This window comes from Pipistrellus kuhlii, unplaced genomic scaffold (genome assembly GCF_014108245.1).
Source record: "Pipistrellus kuhlii isolate mPipKuh1 unplaced genomic scaffold, mPipKuh1.p scaffold_m20_p_3, whole genome shotgun sequence".
Lineage (NCBI taxonomy): Eukaryota > Metazoa > Chordata > Mammalia > Chiroptera > Vespertilionidae > Pipistrellus > Pipistrellus kuhlii.
In genome coordinates this window covers 129721126-129735126 of record NW_023425529.1, presented here as the reverse complement: position 1 = coordinate 129735126, position 14001 = coordinate 129721126, and the positions used below count along the sequence as shown (strand labels likewise).

Here is a 14001-nt window from a genome sequence, read left to right as displayed (position 1 = left end):
AGTGGAACTCCATGCAGATCCTAGTGGTACAGGATGTGCTGGGATGACAGTGGAAGCAGCACAAGGAATATTATTCTAATTGGCAAGCAGTCCCTCCTGGGCTCCTCTGAATGGGTTTCTCTTTTAAAAAAGAAGGGGCTGAGCTTCTCTTTCTTCATCTGTAAAATGATCCTCAAGACATTTTAGCTCTAATTTTTTCTACCTGGCCCAGCCAGTATGGCTCAGTGGATGAGCATCGACCTATGAACCAGGAGGTCATAGTTCCATTCCCTGTCAGGGCACATGCCCAAGATGCAGGCTCAATCCCCAATGTGAGGCTTGCAAGAGGCAGCTTATCAATGATTCTCTCTCATCATTGATGTCTCTCTCTCTTCTTCTCCCTTTCTCTCTAAAATCAGTAAAAATTTATTTAAAAAGTATTTTACCTGCTACTCACGGTGATCTTTTGTTTGGGCTCACCATGACATTATCTTGGTCTCAAGCAATGTCTCCTATCACTTTTTGCTAAGCTATGACATTGTTACTCTACTTCAGTGTGTACTTTGTTTTGCTTTTCCATTTCAATACTGTTTTATGGCTTTTTTTTTTTTTGAGATCTCACTGACTCAAGTTCATATGTACCAATGCATGTGTAAAGATGGGCAGTCAATCAGTAATAAACTTGAAGTTTAATATGGATGGCAAAGGTACCCTAAATTTACTTAATCTTTTTATAGTTGCAAGTGGCTAGGTTGTCCCCAAAAGATCTCAGTGTCACTTTTCATTTCTCCCCAGAATAGCTGGTTTGTTTTACCTGGCAGGATCAGGCATCCTCTGGGCTAACCCTCAGGAATGTGAGCTGGCCAGGGTGGTCTTGAAATTTTTACCTGGAATACTTATGGCCTTGTGGCCCTGAGAAGGCTGCTATAGTGCTAGACAAGGGCCCATTAGTCCATAATTCTATTAGAATCTCTAGGGAAATGAGGTGAAACCCAAACTTCCCTGCTTACTCCCAGGGACTGGGAAAGACACTCTCAAGGTAAATACAGCTCCTGAAATTATGTAAACCAAGCATGTACTAAAGAAAGACCTGGAATCCCCCTAGGACATTCTGTATGCTGGCCAGCCTGGGCATAAGCACTTTTTCAGCAGGAAAGCTTGATTTTAATAATTCCTGTTTATTAATTCTACACAGTGTGCTGACTAAATTACGTGGCTTAGTTGTAACCCTCATTGCTATAAGTATTTTGAACTGTAGGTGATGTTAAATATATATATATTAAAATTAGTTATCATCCAACTTGTTTAAAATAAATATATCTTATGTATCATATTGCTATTTATGCATACAAATATAATGTATAAAAACAAATGCGAAATTAGTTGTTTACAGGTACATATATAATTTGTCAATGCATAAGGTGCTACTAGACAAATGCACACTTCATCAAGCTGAAATTTTTTTTTTTGGGGGGGGGAAATATGCACTACACTGTGTTTAAGGTACATCTTAAACTTTATTTAAGTAATTAGATTGACTGTAAGTTGACATAGTTTTAGTTAGTAGTTAGTGAGACCATCAGAGAAGTCTGACTACCTCTCTGAAGGGACTTAGAAACTTCTATAAACTTGTATGTGCAACTAATCAAGGTTGGCACCAGCTTGATCAAATAAGGGAGTGAATAGGCAGGTGCTATAGGGTTTGTTTTTATGGTTTCTTTCACCTGAAGTGCTAAGAAAGGGCACAGGGAAGAACGGGCTGCTGGTACAATCTCTGATTGCAAGTCTAGTATATTTTTTCACCCACCTTTGGCTGCTACATAAGTCATAGTTGACTGTAAAACAAAACTAATGGAACAACAGAGAAAAATTCAGGTATTTGCTTCATTTTACATACACTTTCAATGTATGTTGCTTAATGCATTTAAAAGCATCATAAAGGGCTCTTTTGTGTGTGTGTGTGTGGGTTCTCATAAATCACATGAAATTTGAATTATAGCATAGATGAATGGGACAGACTGACAGACTGACAAATCTCAGAGGGAAGGCAGGGTGGTGGGGAGGTGTTGAGGAGGTGGGAAGAGATTAACCAATGAATTTATATACATATGTGCATAACCGGTGGACACAGATAATAATGTGCTGAATGCCTGGTGGTGGTGGTGGGGGGGGCAGATGTTGGATAGAGGGGATCAATGGAGAAAAAAATGGGACATCTGCAATATTTTCAACAATAAAGATAAAACAAAATTTTGAATTGTAGTTGTCATAATGCTTATTTAATTAAGTATTCTTCAAAGTCAGTTGTTAAATCTGTGATTGACTCTTATTAGCATATTTTCCCACATTAATTATAAGAGTCCTTGCTTTTGAGTAAATAAGAAAGTTCTTTTGTTCCTTGTTCCTATTTGGAAGGTCTACTCTAACCCCTCATCAGCATCCTGATTGTCATTTGAAGATAGACAAGCTGTTTCTTCTGGCTCTTCTCTCCTCCAGGCCAGCTATCCTCCATTCTTTCTGTGTTTCCTCAATAGAGCTTTCCGGTTTTACCTCATTGGGTATTTCCTGGTTTGTGTCCTTCTTAAAAGTATCAAGTCTGAGCTAGCCGATGCAGAAGGTGGTTAGAGTTTTAGGGACACCATCCTTCCTTCTCTTGCAAGTTTGTAGACTTCATTGCTAAATAAAATATATGTGGTGGTCAATTTTTCCAAAGATTATCATTTTCAAGTTATCAAATGATTCAACCTTTCACTGTTGCTTTCGCTGCCATTTAGGAGGGACGCAGTCATCACAACAAATATTTTTATTAAGTGCAACACTTCATAAAGTGAGATTTCCACCAGATGTCAGAATTAAAATATTTCCCATTCACACTTTATCTGTCTTCCGTGCGGTTGAGCTTTAAAAGAGAAGTTTGGAAATGGGGCATGCGGTTACTTGGTTTATATTTTCTCTTTTACTTTCCTATATTCAGGGCTTCTATCAGCCTGGCAAAATCTGTAAACCAGGTGACTCCTGACATAATTAGGAGAAACTGAGATCACAAAGAAGCAAAATTATTGCACAAGGATTGAATAATTTTATTTGAAAGGGACGCAAACATTTTCTTTAAAATATAATTTTCTCTTTTGCTAACATCAAGTATTAGAAAACTTTCTAAAATTTTTTTCAAACACCAATATAAATCTTCCCAAAATATTGCTTTTATAAAGTCAGAAAAACTGTTTAAAGGTATTTAATAAATGCCGATTGTCTAAAGAATTAAGCCCACATCTCTCACCTGGCATAGAATATCTTCCTAATCAGGTTCATTCCTGGGCTCTGCGATTTACTAGCTCAGGAAACTTGGGCAAGATACTTAAATTCTCTTCATAGTCTTATCTGCAAGAAAGGGCATGCCTATCTCATGGCATTCTTAGGGGGATTTTACAAAAAGTAAAGCCCTTCACAAAGTATTTGGCTCCTTGCTTTTATCAATCCTAAAAACAGGCCTTAACTCAGGCAGCCAGGCATTCTTGTCCATCTCCAGCTCTTAACTCTGTTGGTCTCCTGCCTTGGCTTTTCTCTCCAGTCCGTCCCGAAAATGAGAGTCTGTTCTGTTTTGCAGTATGTAAAGGCATTCCCTGATTATTTCTCCTTTTCTGTCCTTTAATGATGTTCACATGACACCAAGTTTGTCAATAATTGTACTGTGCATTCTTGTGAGATAATTGTACTGTGCATTCTTGTTTAACTTCTGTTCTATCTTACGAAACTCATTCTTCTAATTTATCAATCATACCAGGGTGCACATACAAGGATCTCAGTAATGTTTATTTGATTTAACAAGTTGTCCAATCAAGAAGCCAGTGTTTTGGCCCTTACATCTATTACGTGATTTTTGAGGAAGAACTTGCTCTATAAATATTTTTGGAGAAATAGCAACTGGAATAAAGCGCTTCAGAATGTCTTTAGAAGGGAGATGCTAAGTAACAACAACAGAAAAAGGGAAGGAGAATTTTGCTTATTTGAGAGTTATATGCTTGACCCATCTGCATACTAATCTTTGGAAAATCCTCTGAGGTTAAAAAAAAAAAAAAAGGATTGAAATACTTCCAACTTGTTAGAAAAAGGTACAAAATGAAGAAGGTAACTACATAGAGATATTCAGATATTCAAAACAAGATGGTATTTAGAAAAGTCTGATATTCTGGAAAGAGTAGAAACAAACACCTTTCTTTACTCAGAATAAAACTGTTTATTTTTGTTTTGCATTATCAGCTCTATTTAGCTGATAAAACTACAATGTTTGTTTGCATTTTTCTTTTTTTTTCTTTTTTCCCAAATAAGTAAATACTTTAAGTATAGATTTTCAGTTTTAAAATGAAGAATAAAGTTTAGGACTATAGCTTGTAAAATAAACTAATCCATTTTCTGCTTGATCGTGATTAGAACACTTTGCAAGTTATAGTTTCAATGTTACTATTTGGAGGAACGAAAAGAAAAAGAAAAGGCTAGTAATGTCTACTGATATTTGGATACTTAACTGAGAAAATATTAAATATTTGTAATTGAAATCCAGTAGATTATTATAAAAACTTCATTTCCAATAGATACATTGGCCTATATTATAATTTTATTTTTTCTGCTTTAAGTGAGTATGTATAGATATTGCTTTTCTATGAGATGAAACAATTTTCTATTTCATTCTTTGGCTAAATGACTTATTTTTTACATATGTGCCAGAATAGCCTAGAAACTATTAATTTACCAAATTAATTTACCAACATTAATTTACCAAAGGGCTTGGAAAAGATAATTATTTGTTTTATATTTTTATCCCGTATATTGGTTTGATAATTTAATTTTTGTCGATTTAAATATGTTGTAGACTAAACTAACATTTCAAATTTAGCAAACAAAATAATCTCCCATATGTTTTTAGATACATTATTAATTTCATCAATAATTTTGAGAGCATGTTTTATTATATATCTTATTCTCTTCCAACTGAAAAATGAAAGTACAATGTTAAAGAAAATAAGTAAACTGAGATTTTCCAATAAGGTGTCTCACTTTCTTATTCACTTTAAAAGTTTTCCCTAATGATAGATATAATTAAAATTGAAGTCCATTCTTAGAAAAACAATGAGATGAATAAAATTTTCATTTGAGCAAAGCTTTTTATGTCAGTCTGTCCTTACTTAGCATCACCTGATAAAGCACTTCCTTGTGGGCATTTTGCTTTTTTTCCAGCTAAACAAAAGGAAAATCAATTATTGAATGCCTTGCATGTACCTGGTACTCTGTACAGAGGGAGGGTATGCCAAATATGTCATAGGCGTTGCTTCAAGGACACTATTTGAACTTATTTTGAAAGATAATACATATATAGTGAGTCAACTATATGAAAATGAAATAATAAAACAGCATTCACATTTAGAAGAGAATGATATATTCCATTTCTTCTCTGAATTACAATGATTAATATCAACTTTTCCAGAGGAAATTAATCCCCACTAAAGTTTTATCTTGAGAACATTGTTCTAAGGTGGGCCACTTCTTGGCATCTTTAGTTATATGACATAAGAAGTAATATACTTCCTTTAAGTATAAAAGACAAATGGCAGGTAATAGTGGCTTTTACTTTTAAATATATTAAAAAATATTGAATAGAATATTAAAATCAATGTTTTAATTTATATTTTTCAGTGTGAAAAATGATCACACATTATATTGTCATGTGACAATATGATCAATATAAGGAGATTCCAGTAATTTTTCACTTTGAAATTATGTACTAAGAAATTACTTCTGGGAGATACTATATATATATATATATATATATATATGACAATAACACATACAATTATATCTCATCCAGCTTTACTGTTGATGCTATCTCATATCTGTGTCATCTAATTCTGAATTAGACTAATTTGAAATGTCTTAGCATAAACACAGCTTTTCTTTCAAGCATACTTATATGAATGTAAGCATCAGAATTTTACTAAGGGAGTTTTAAAAAGCAGGCTGAAGTTTGCTTTCTATGCTATTTTAACAGTTAAAACAATATCTACATTCCAAGATGTCTAGTGATTAATTCAATGTGCTATATTAGTGATTAGGGGGAATCTCTAAGCCTAAGCAACCGTTAATAAAATGCGGGAATCTATCTATCTATCTATCTATCTATCTATCTATCTATCTATCTATCTATCTATCTATCTATCTATAATAAAAGCCTAAGCTACTGTTATAACCAGTCGCTATGATGCACACTGACAACTAGGGGGCAGAAGCTCAATGCTGGAATTGCCCCCTGGTGGTCAGTGAGCTCCCAAGGCCAGCCAACCTCCTGTAGTTCCTTCCCCCAAACTGGGCGAGATGACCCCGATCAGCCCTATTGCTAGCCAGGCCAAGGGACCCCACTTGTGCACTGGGCCTCTAATACTTTATAAAGACAAATACTTGTTCAAGGAAAACATTTTAAAAATAATGTAGTTTTATTTTGTTTGACAGTGAATTTTTTATTGGTAAAATAGTGTGTAGTATTTGAAATTCACCTTATTTTAACCACTGTTAAAAATGGCTTGAAGAAGCTATGCCAGATGTGTGACTTGGCATCTTCATTAGTTCTGAGAAAACAGTCACAAAGAATAAATCCAATAGATGGTGCATTACTTTTGCCTGTGGGATTCTAGTTAATGAGACAATGTCTGGGTGCAATTATTGGGAAAGTTCTTGACCTTTTATTTGTACAAGCTGATATAATTATGATTTCATGAGGAATGGTTTTGAAATTCTCAAACCAGTTTTAGTGTTCTGTTTATAATGTGCTTTTTACTTCAGGAATCCTAGAAATGAATCTTACTTTTACACTATGTATTTCAAAGCTCAGGTGATTAGCTTAAAATGTCATAGTTCAAAATCCCATCCCAAATAATTGTCCTACCTTAGTTACAAAGAGAAGTTTGAACAGTATTTTGGGATCCCCAATTCAAACCACCTCTTATTATTTCTTTTTGTATTTAACGACAAAAATAAAGATAGAAATAAGTATATGAACAATAGTCTTACTAGCCTTCAAACTTAGCAGTCAAGTGACAATTTCAAAAGATATTCCTGGTTTATAGCATTCTACTTCTAGTGCTGTCCTGTGCAGGACAGAGACCACTACCCTCATGCCACCCTTGAGCACTTCAGATGTCGATAGTCCAAGTTGAGGCACTTTTTAAGAAGAGAGCACAAACAAAATTTTTAAATTTTGGAACAAAATGTAATGTCTCAATAGTTTTTATGTTACCTGCATGTTGAAAGATAATAATTTTGATTTAATGACTTAAATAAAATGTTATTAATTCAATATAAAAAATTTAACATACTAAAAATGCACAATGTCATGTGGGATTTGCATCTTGATTCTATTGGTCACTGCTGTTCTAGACACATGTACATCTTCCTTAAACTTTGCTAATGCTCCAACCATGATGATGTCATCTTTCCTTTTCATTGACTAGTTATTGTAATAGTTGTTGATTCACTCTTCTCTTCTATCTCTAACATATTCTACCACTTCTTCTATGTTGGCTTCCACAAAAATACTACTGAAATGCATCAATGTCTCTTGAAAGAAACCAGCAATCTTCTAGTTGCCAGATTATTTTCTTTATTTTTTCCCCCCAGCATCAAACTGTTTTCTTTTAAAATGTTCATTATACTGTGTTTTTTTTTATTCTATTGTTCTAATCTCCTTTTCCCTGAATTTTATCTCTCAACTAATATTGTAAATGCACTCTTTTCTACTAAGGAATTGTATATATTCCTTTTATCAGACTGTTAAATTCTATGTACAGTTCTTTTTTTTTTTATGTTAATCCTTACCAGAGGATATTGATTTTTAGAGAAAGTGGATGGAGTGGTGGGGCAGAGAGATACACCTTGATGTGAGAGAGATACACCAATTGGTTGCTGCCCCCATGCACCTATAGGGATCAAAACTCTGGTATGTGCTCTTGACCAGGAAATGAACTCCCAACCCTTCTGTACAAGCGCGGACACTCCACCCACAGAGCTACACGTATATATTTTTTTAATCTTGAGAATCATATTTCTCCGTTGGTGGAGGGGTACTCCTCATTGAAGAATCACTTCCATGATGCACTACTCTTACTGATAAAAATATATAAAATTCTGCAAGTAAATCAACATTCTTTCTTATATAAAAAAATTCATTATATATGCCCCCTTTTCCCTGAACACTATTAGTACATGTTCCATTACTTGATGAATATCACAAATAAATTCCACCACTACCAAAATATATTGAATACTTATCTTAAATTCCATCATTCATTCTTCTGTTTCCTAGGGGATTATATTTATTTTAGGCAACCAGGCTCTAATAAGCTCAGTTATTATTAATAAAGAACCTTCTATCACTTGACCTCTAGGTTTCATAATCTATTAAGCATTGTTGAATATAACCTCACTACATCTATACTTCATATTCTCCCAACTTCACTAGCTTATAATATTATCAATATAGCTTGGGGCATGAGACATTTCAAGGAAAATTAGTCTTCTACATAGTGTCCATGCTGACAGTTGTTGCATTTACATTTAAAACAAATTAACAATGGTAAATGATGAACCAAAAATATTTTAATCATTACTGATTAGTTATAAAAATAAAGATTTTCTTTCTTTTTAAAATTTAAGTATATTTATTAATTGTTTTCAAACTACTATATTTATCTCTTACTATTCCAGGCTAACTGATGTCTTCATTAACCTGAACTATTTGTTGTTCATAGATATTCTACATTTTGTCGCTTTTATGCATTTGCTGTTGTTCATGCCAGAGAGGCACCTCCCCTGCCCAACCTCTCCCTGCCATGGTCTCCAATTCCAAGTCCCTTCTCTGTTTCAGAGTTCTCTCAGATGCTACCTTCTTCAAGAACATTTTGCAGGTTTCTCACAACCTCTCATTCCCTCTTCTGGACTCCTACAGTCTTTGTAATTATACTTCTACTTTGTTGAAGGTATACTGCCATATACTTATAAGTATACAAAGTTTTGAATGAATGTTATGTGTAATTGGTTATAGTGATCTTCTATTCCTCTAAGAGAAGTCACAAAGAGCTTAGGTAATATTTTACTTCTTCCTTAAGCTTTATTTTCAAGAGTTATCATTTTTTGGTCATTGGAAACCACTGTTCTCTAAGACTAATTTTTCAAGACTCTTTACTGATACTTGAGGTTGATGTCTAGAAAATGCATGCACACTTTCAACACTTTACTGGCATTTTCCTTACTCTGTTCATGCAGCCCAGTGCTTTCTTGTGGCTAGTATTATGAAAAAAAATATATTTATATATTATATTTTATTGATTTTTTACAGAGAGAAAGAGAGAGGGATAGAGAGCTAGAAACATCGATGAGAGAGAATCATCGATCAGCTGCCTCCTGCACCCCCCCCCCCCCTCTCCCACTGGGGATGTGCCTGCAACCAAGGTATATATACCTTGACCTGAATTGAACCTGGGACCTTTCAATCTGCAGGCTGACGCTCTATCCACTGAGCCAAACTGGTTTCAGTGAATATAGATTTTTAAAACTTTTTATGTGACCTTTTAATAAAACGTGAGATGCGAAATAATGAACAATCATTTGCTTCTGCCAAAAATGACATGCCAGATGCCTTTAACTTCACTGACAGCCACAATCTGGTTCAAATCTGTCATTATCTACAACACATTTCTATGTTGTGTCAATTTTTAAAAAATTGACCTTTTTTTATTGTAACAAAAAAGAGATAAAATTTTGAAATAGATTACTTTATAGGAAGTAAAAATAGTTGTTCTTATAGAATACAGGAACGTTTTGGTGAAGAACATTAACTTTTTCAAGCAACTGCCTCCCATTTGAATAATCCTCTTAACACTTAAGCAGGGACATATATTCAAAGTTGTTTACTTTTTAAGAACAAGTTTTAATAGGTGTTCTCAGGTTGACTTACAGGAAATAATTTTTATGGAGTCAGAATACATACGCACACACAACACACACACATACATACAAGAGTATTCATTTTAAGAGTATAATATGAATTATGATGAAAAATGAACAATTTTATAAAATGCTGTCATTAATAGAATGCCACTCTGTGGTGTAAAACTGCAAAGGGACTAGCTTCCTTCTACTAAGTAACCAGCGCATTGGGATATTCTGATTGGCTGGCAATATTTTTTTTTATTTAAGGAGTCTTGCTCTCTAGTGTTCTCCTAATCACTTCTGGTGTAAAATCATTTAAATTGCTCTTAATATGTAGTAGTGCAGTGTTAAAGTTATCAAAGTGGGTCCAATAATGAATATATAAAATAGAAGTAACAATTAAAAATAAAATAAACAGCCGAAACAGTTTGGCTCAGTGGATAGAGCCTCGGCCTGTGGACTGGAAGGTCCCAGGTTCAATTCCGGTCAGGGGCATGTACCTTGGTTGCGGGCACATTTCTGGTAGGGGGTGTGCAGGAGGCAGCTGATCAATGATTCTTTCTCATCAATGTTTCTGATTCTCTGATTTTATTAAAATAAAATAAACATAGGCACATGATATGTTGTTTTTCAATTACTATTTCTGAATTCCATATCTTTTTAAAGGACATTTCTATCTGTTTATAATTTATTCTCAAAGTGATATTTTGGAAGATCATTGAAACAAAGAGAAGAAATTGATTAAAAAAAAAAAGATGTTAGAATGGGAGCTTGAGATTAGACCATAAAGATATTCTAGTATCATTTGGAAATATCCTGTAAAACTGGGGTGGGGAATCTGTTTCCTGCCAAGGGCTAGTTGGATATTTATAACATCATTCATGGGCCCTATTGAACTTAAAAATTAGTCTGTGCCCGGCCACTGTGGCTAGGTAGGTGAGAGTCCACTTATGAACCAGGAGGTCGTGGTTCAATTCCAGGTCGAGGCATATGCCAAGGTTACTGGCTGATCCCCTGAAGGGGTGTTCAGGAGGTAGCCAATCAACGATTTTTTCTCATCATTGATTTTCTATCTCTCCCTTTTCCTTTCTCTCTGAAATCAATAAAAACATTTTTTTTTTAAATTAGCCTGCTATATTTGGTCAAACATTTAATTAATTCACCTCTAATGCCTTGGCAGGGCCAAACCAAATGACTTCATGGGCCTTATATGGCCTGCGGGCCAGACATTCCCCACCCCTGCTGTAGGGATATGGTTGGCTAAGGGACTGGAAAAGGCTGGATGATAAACATTACATGTTTTAAGAGCAGTATTGTCTCTGTTGCAACATGTCAACTTTGCCATTGTAGGAAAAACATAGACAATACTTGAACAAATGAGCATGGCTCCATTCCAATAAAAAATGTATTTATAAAAACAGGTAGGGTAGGCAAGATTTGGCCTGCAGACTGTAATTTGCTGACCTCTGCTTCAGGGCAGTGATTTTCAACTTTTTTCTTCTCATGGTACATATAAACTAATTACTAAAATTATGTGGTGCACCAAAAAGTATATTTTTGCTAATCTGACAAAAAGGAAAAAAAAAAGGTGTATTTTTTATTCATTCACCCTGGACAACTATTGCTGTGTTGGCTGTTGTCATTTTGTAAAATTGGACAATATAAGGGAAAAGCAGTCAGTGCCCCTGACCAAATAGTCAGGTGTTGCATGTTTTAAAAAGTCGTTTCACACCAGTTGAAAATTGCTGCTCTAAGGAATAGGGAGGCAATTGATGGATTGTCAAGTCAAGAATAGTGGTAATTAAACAAAAGGCTGAACAAAGGCAGTGGAAGAGATAATATAGGGGAGAGATAGAGTGGATAGAACATTTAAAGTAGAGCTGATATTTTCATGAACAATTCAAAGTAGAGGGAAAGAAGTGGACTTTCATATTCTTAAGCGTGGACAACCCTGTAGGTGCTGATGAAATGAAGATCTCCAAAATCTTGGCAGGTTAGAATGACAGCTCTAATAGATAACATAAATTTCACTGCTTTTAATGTAAGATTCTGCACTGAAAGAGAGAAAAATGGTTTGTTTCACAATATTACATGTGAGAATTGTTTGGGGATCTTATTTGACTGGAAGCTCAATTCTGAGTTAACAGTTTACAGAGACAACATTAAAACCAAAAAGGGTACTGAAATTACCTCAGAAGAACTCATATTATAAAGCTACAGTTAATTATTTTCTTTGTTCCTTACCATATCTTCTGAAAAATTTAATCCATGTCTTTTTCTCTTTGCAGAGAAGTGATTTTGTGGAAGTCAGGGCTAAGTTTCTTATAAAAGGGCATCCTGTTAGATAGAGCACTTATTCTTATAACTTCCTAATATTTTAAACCCAAATGATTCTGATATCAGTGTTTATTAATTGAATCTTAATCCTACAAACATAAAATTTTGCTAAGATGGCTAACCTATAACATCCTTATTATGCATGCATACATACATACTTACATGCAAACATGATATATAAAGGAATACATTTAAATTAGACAACATTGAGCAAGATAGGTAAACATTTCTTGATTGAATGGGCCTTTTTAACTTTGTATGCATGATCATACAAAGTGCTTATTGCAAATATATTCAGAATGAAGGGACTTGTTCTTCGTGTGATTAAAAACATATGTTTTACACAGCTTTCAATTGCTTCCATGTACTTAGCTTTTAACCTAGGAAAAATAAATGTATAAATTGTTTAGATACTTGATTCCTCTTGGAGAACATGTTTGTACAAAATAGAATAATCTGGCAGCCCCAGGTAATGACACTTGCCCTTCTTTGGAAATTTTCTACCCTTTTGGTTGCTTTGTTTTTCTTGTTACAAAGTTAGTAAAGGTGATTAATCCCCATTATACAATAAGAAAATGTCTTTGATCTTATACGTTCTTTCATAAAAATAATGCTCATATTCACAATGAATTGGTAAGATAATTTGTGAGAGGATTGGCAATGAGATGTTTATTTCATATTATCTTATTTAGGATACTTTGCTAAATAAGAACATTTTACAAGGAAGTGGAATTAGTAGTGTATGTTTCTGCAACCCAGATTCCCATCAGGTTCAATTGGCTTTAAAGCCTTGCTGTAAACAATTTTGGGAGGTTTTATAATTTTTGTTGTATGTTGGATAATACTAATTACCCAATGTTCTTCTTCTAGCATGACTGAAAAACTCATCAAAGTACATAAGTACACTATTGGATTTTCGCGTTCCTATTCTATTGTCAACAGGTGCTAAAGAAGTTTGTTCTGTTGACCCCAAGTCTCTCTTTGTGTTTTGTTATTGTTTTGCATAGATTCCATAAGCTCTGAGTAATATTTAGGTACTATTAAGTGATGTAACAAGTAGGAGTGAGCTGCCATAGAAATAATATCTTCATTGGATGGATAGCAATCCATCTAGTGATGGACCATCATCATCTAAGATTCTTGTCCAGGTCATTGCAATGTTGATGGTTTCCTTGCTGAAAATATATTTAATTTTTCTGAAGAGGATCAGTGTCCTCTTATTTAATCATTAATGTTTGTAGCTTCTGAAATAATTATCTCTTAAAATTAATACTTGAAATTAAATATTTTGCAACCTAGATTTTTTTTCTGTTCCTCTTGAAATTCTAATCCATCAGTATTTTATGTGGCCCAGAATGTGGGATTTGGTTCAGAAACGTCAGTTCAGACCTGATTATTAATCAAAACAGGGATAGGAAAAATATAAATACACATTCATTTGGGAATAATTTATTCTAACCAAATTTGCACTCTGGGACAATAAACATTTCATTGCCAGTCCTTTCACAATTTATTTTACAAATCATTGTAAAACAATTTTATTTCATCTGTACAAATGTTTAATGCAAAATCTCCAATTTAAGTGAAGTGCCCTTAGTAATTTGGTAAATCTCTTTCCCTTCTTGTTCTTTATGCTTAATTTTTTTTTATGTTCTCTTACCCTGAATTCATTTATTAATCTGAGATAAATTATTTATAGGATAAAATAAA

General features: G+C 34.0%; 1 protein-coding gene across 1 annotated transcript in view; it reads left to right on the top strand.

Annotated features, from left to right (window-relative positions):
• The window catches only part of DACH1 (dachshund family transcription factor 1), a 425048-nt gene that overhangs the window by 115031 nt on the left and 296016 nt on the right, over positions 1-14001 (top strand). The gene's annotated exons all lie outside the window — the stretch shown is intronic.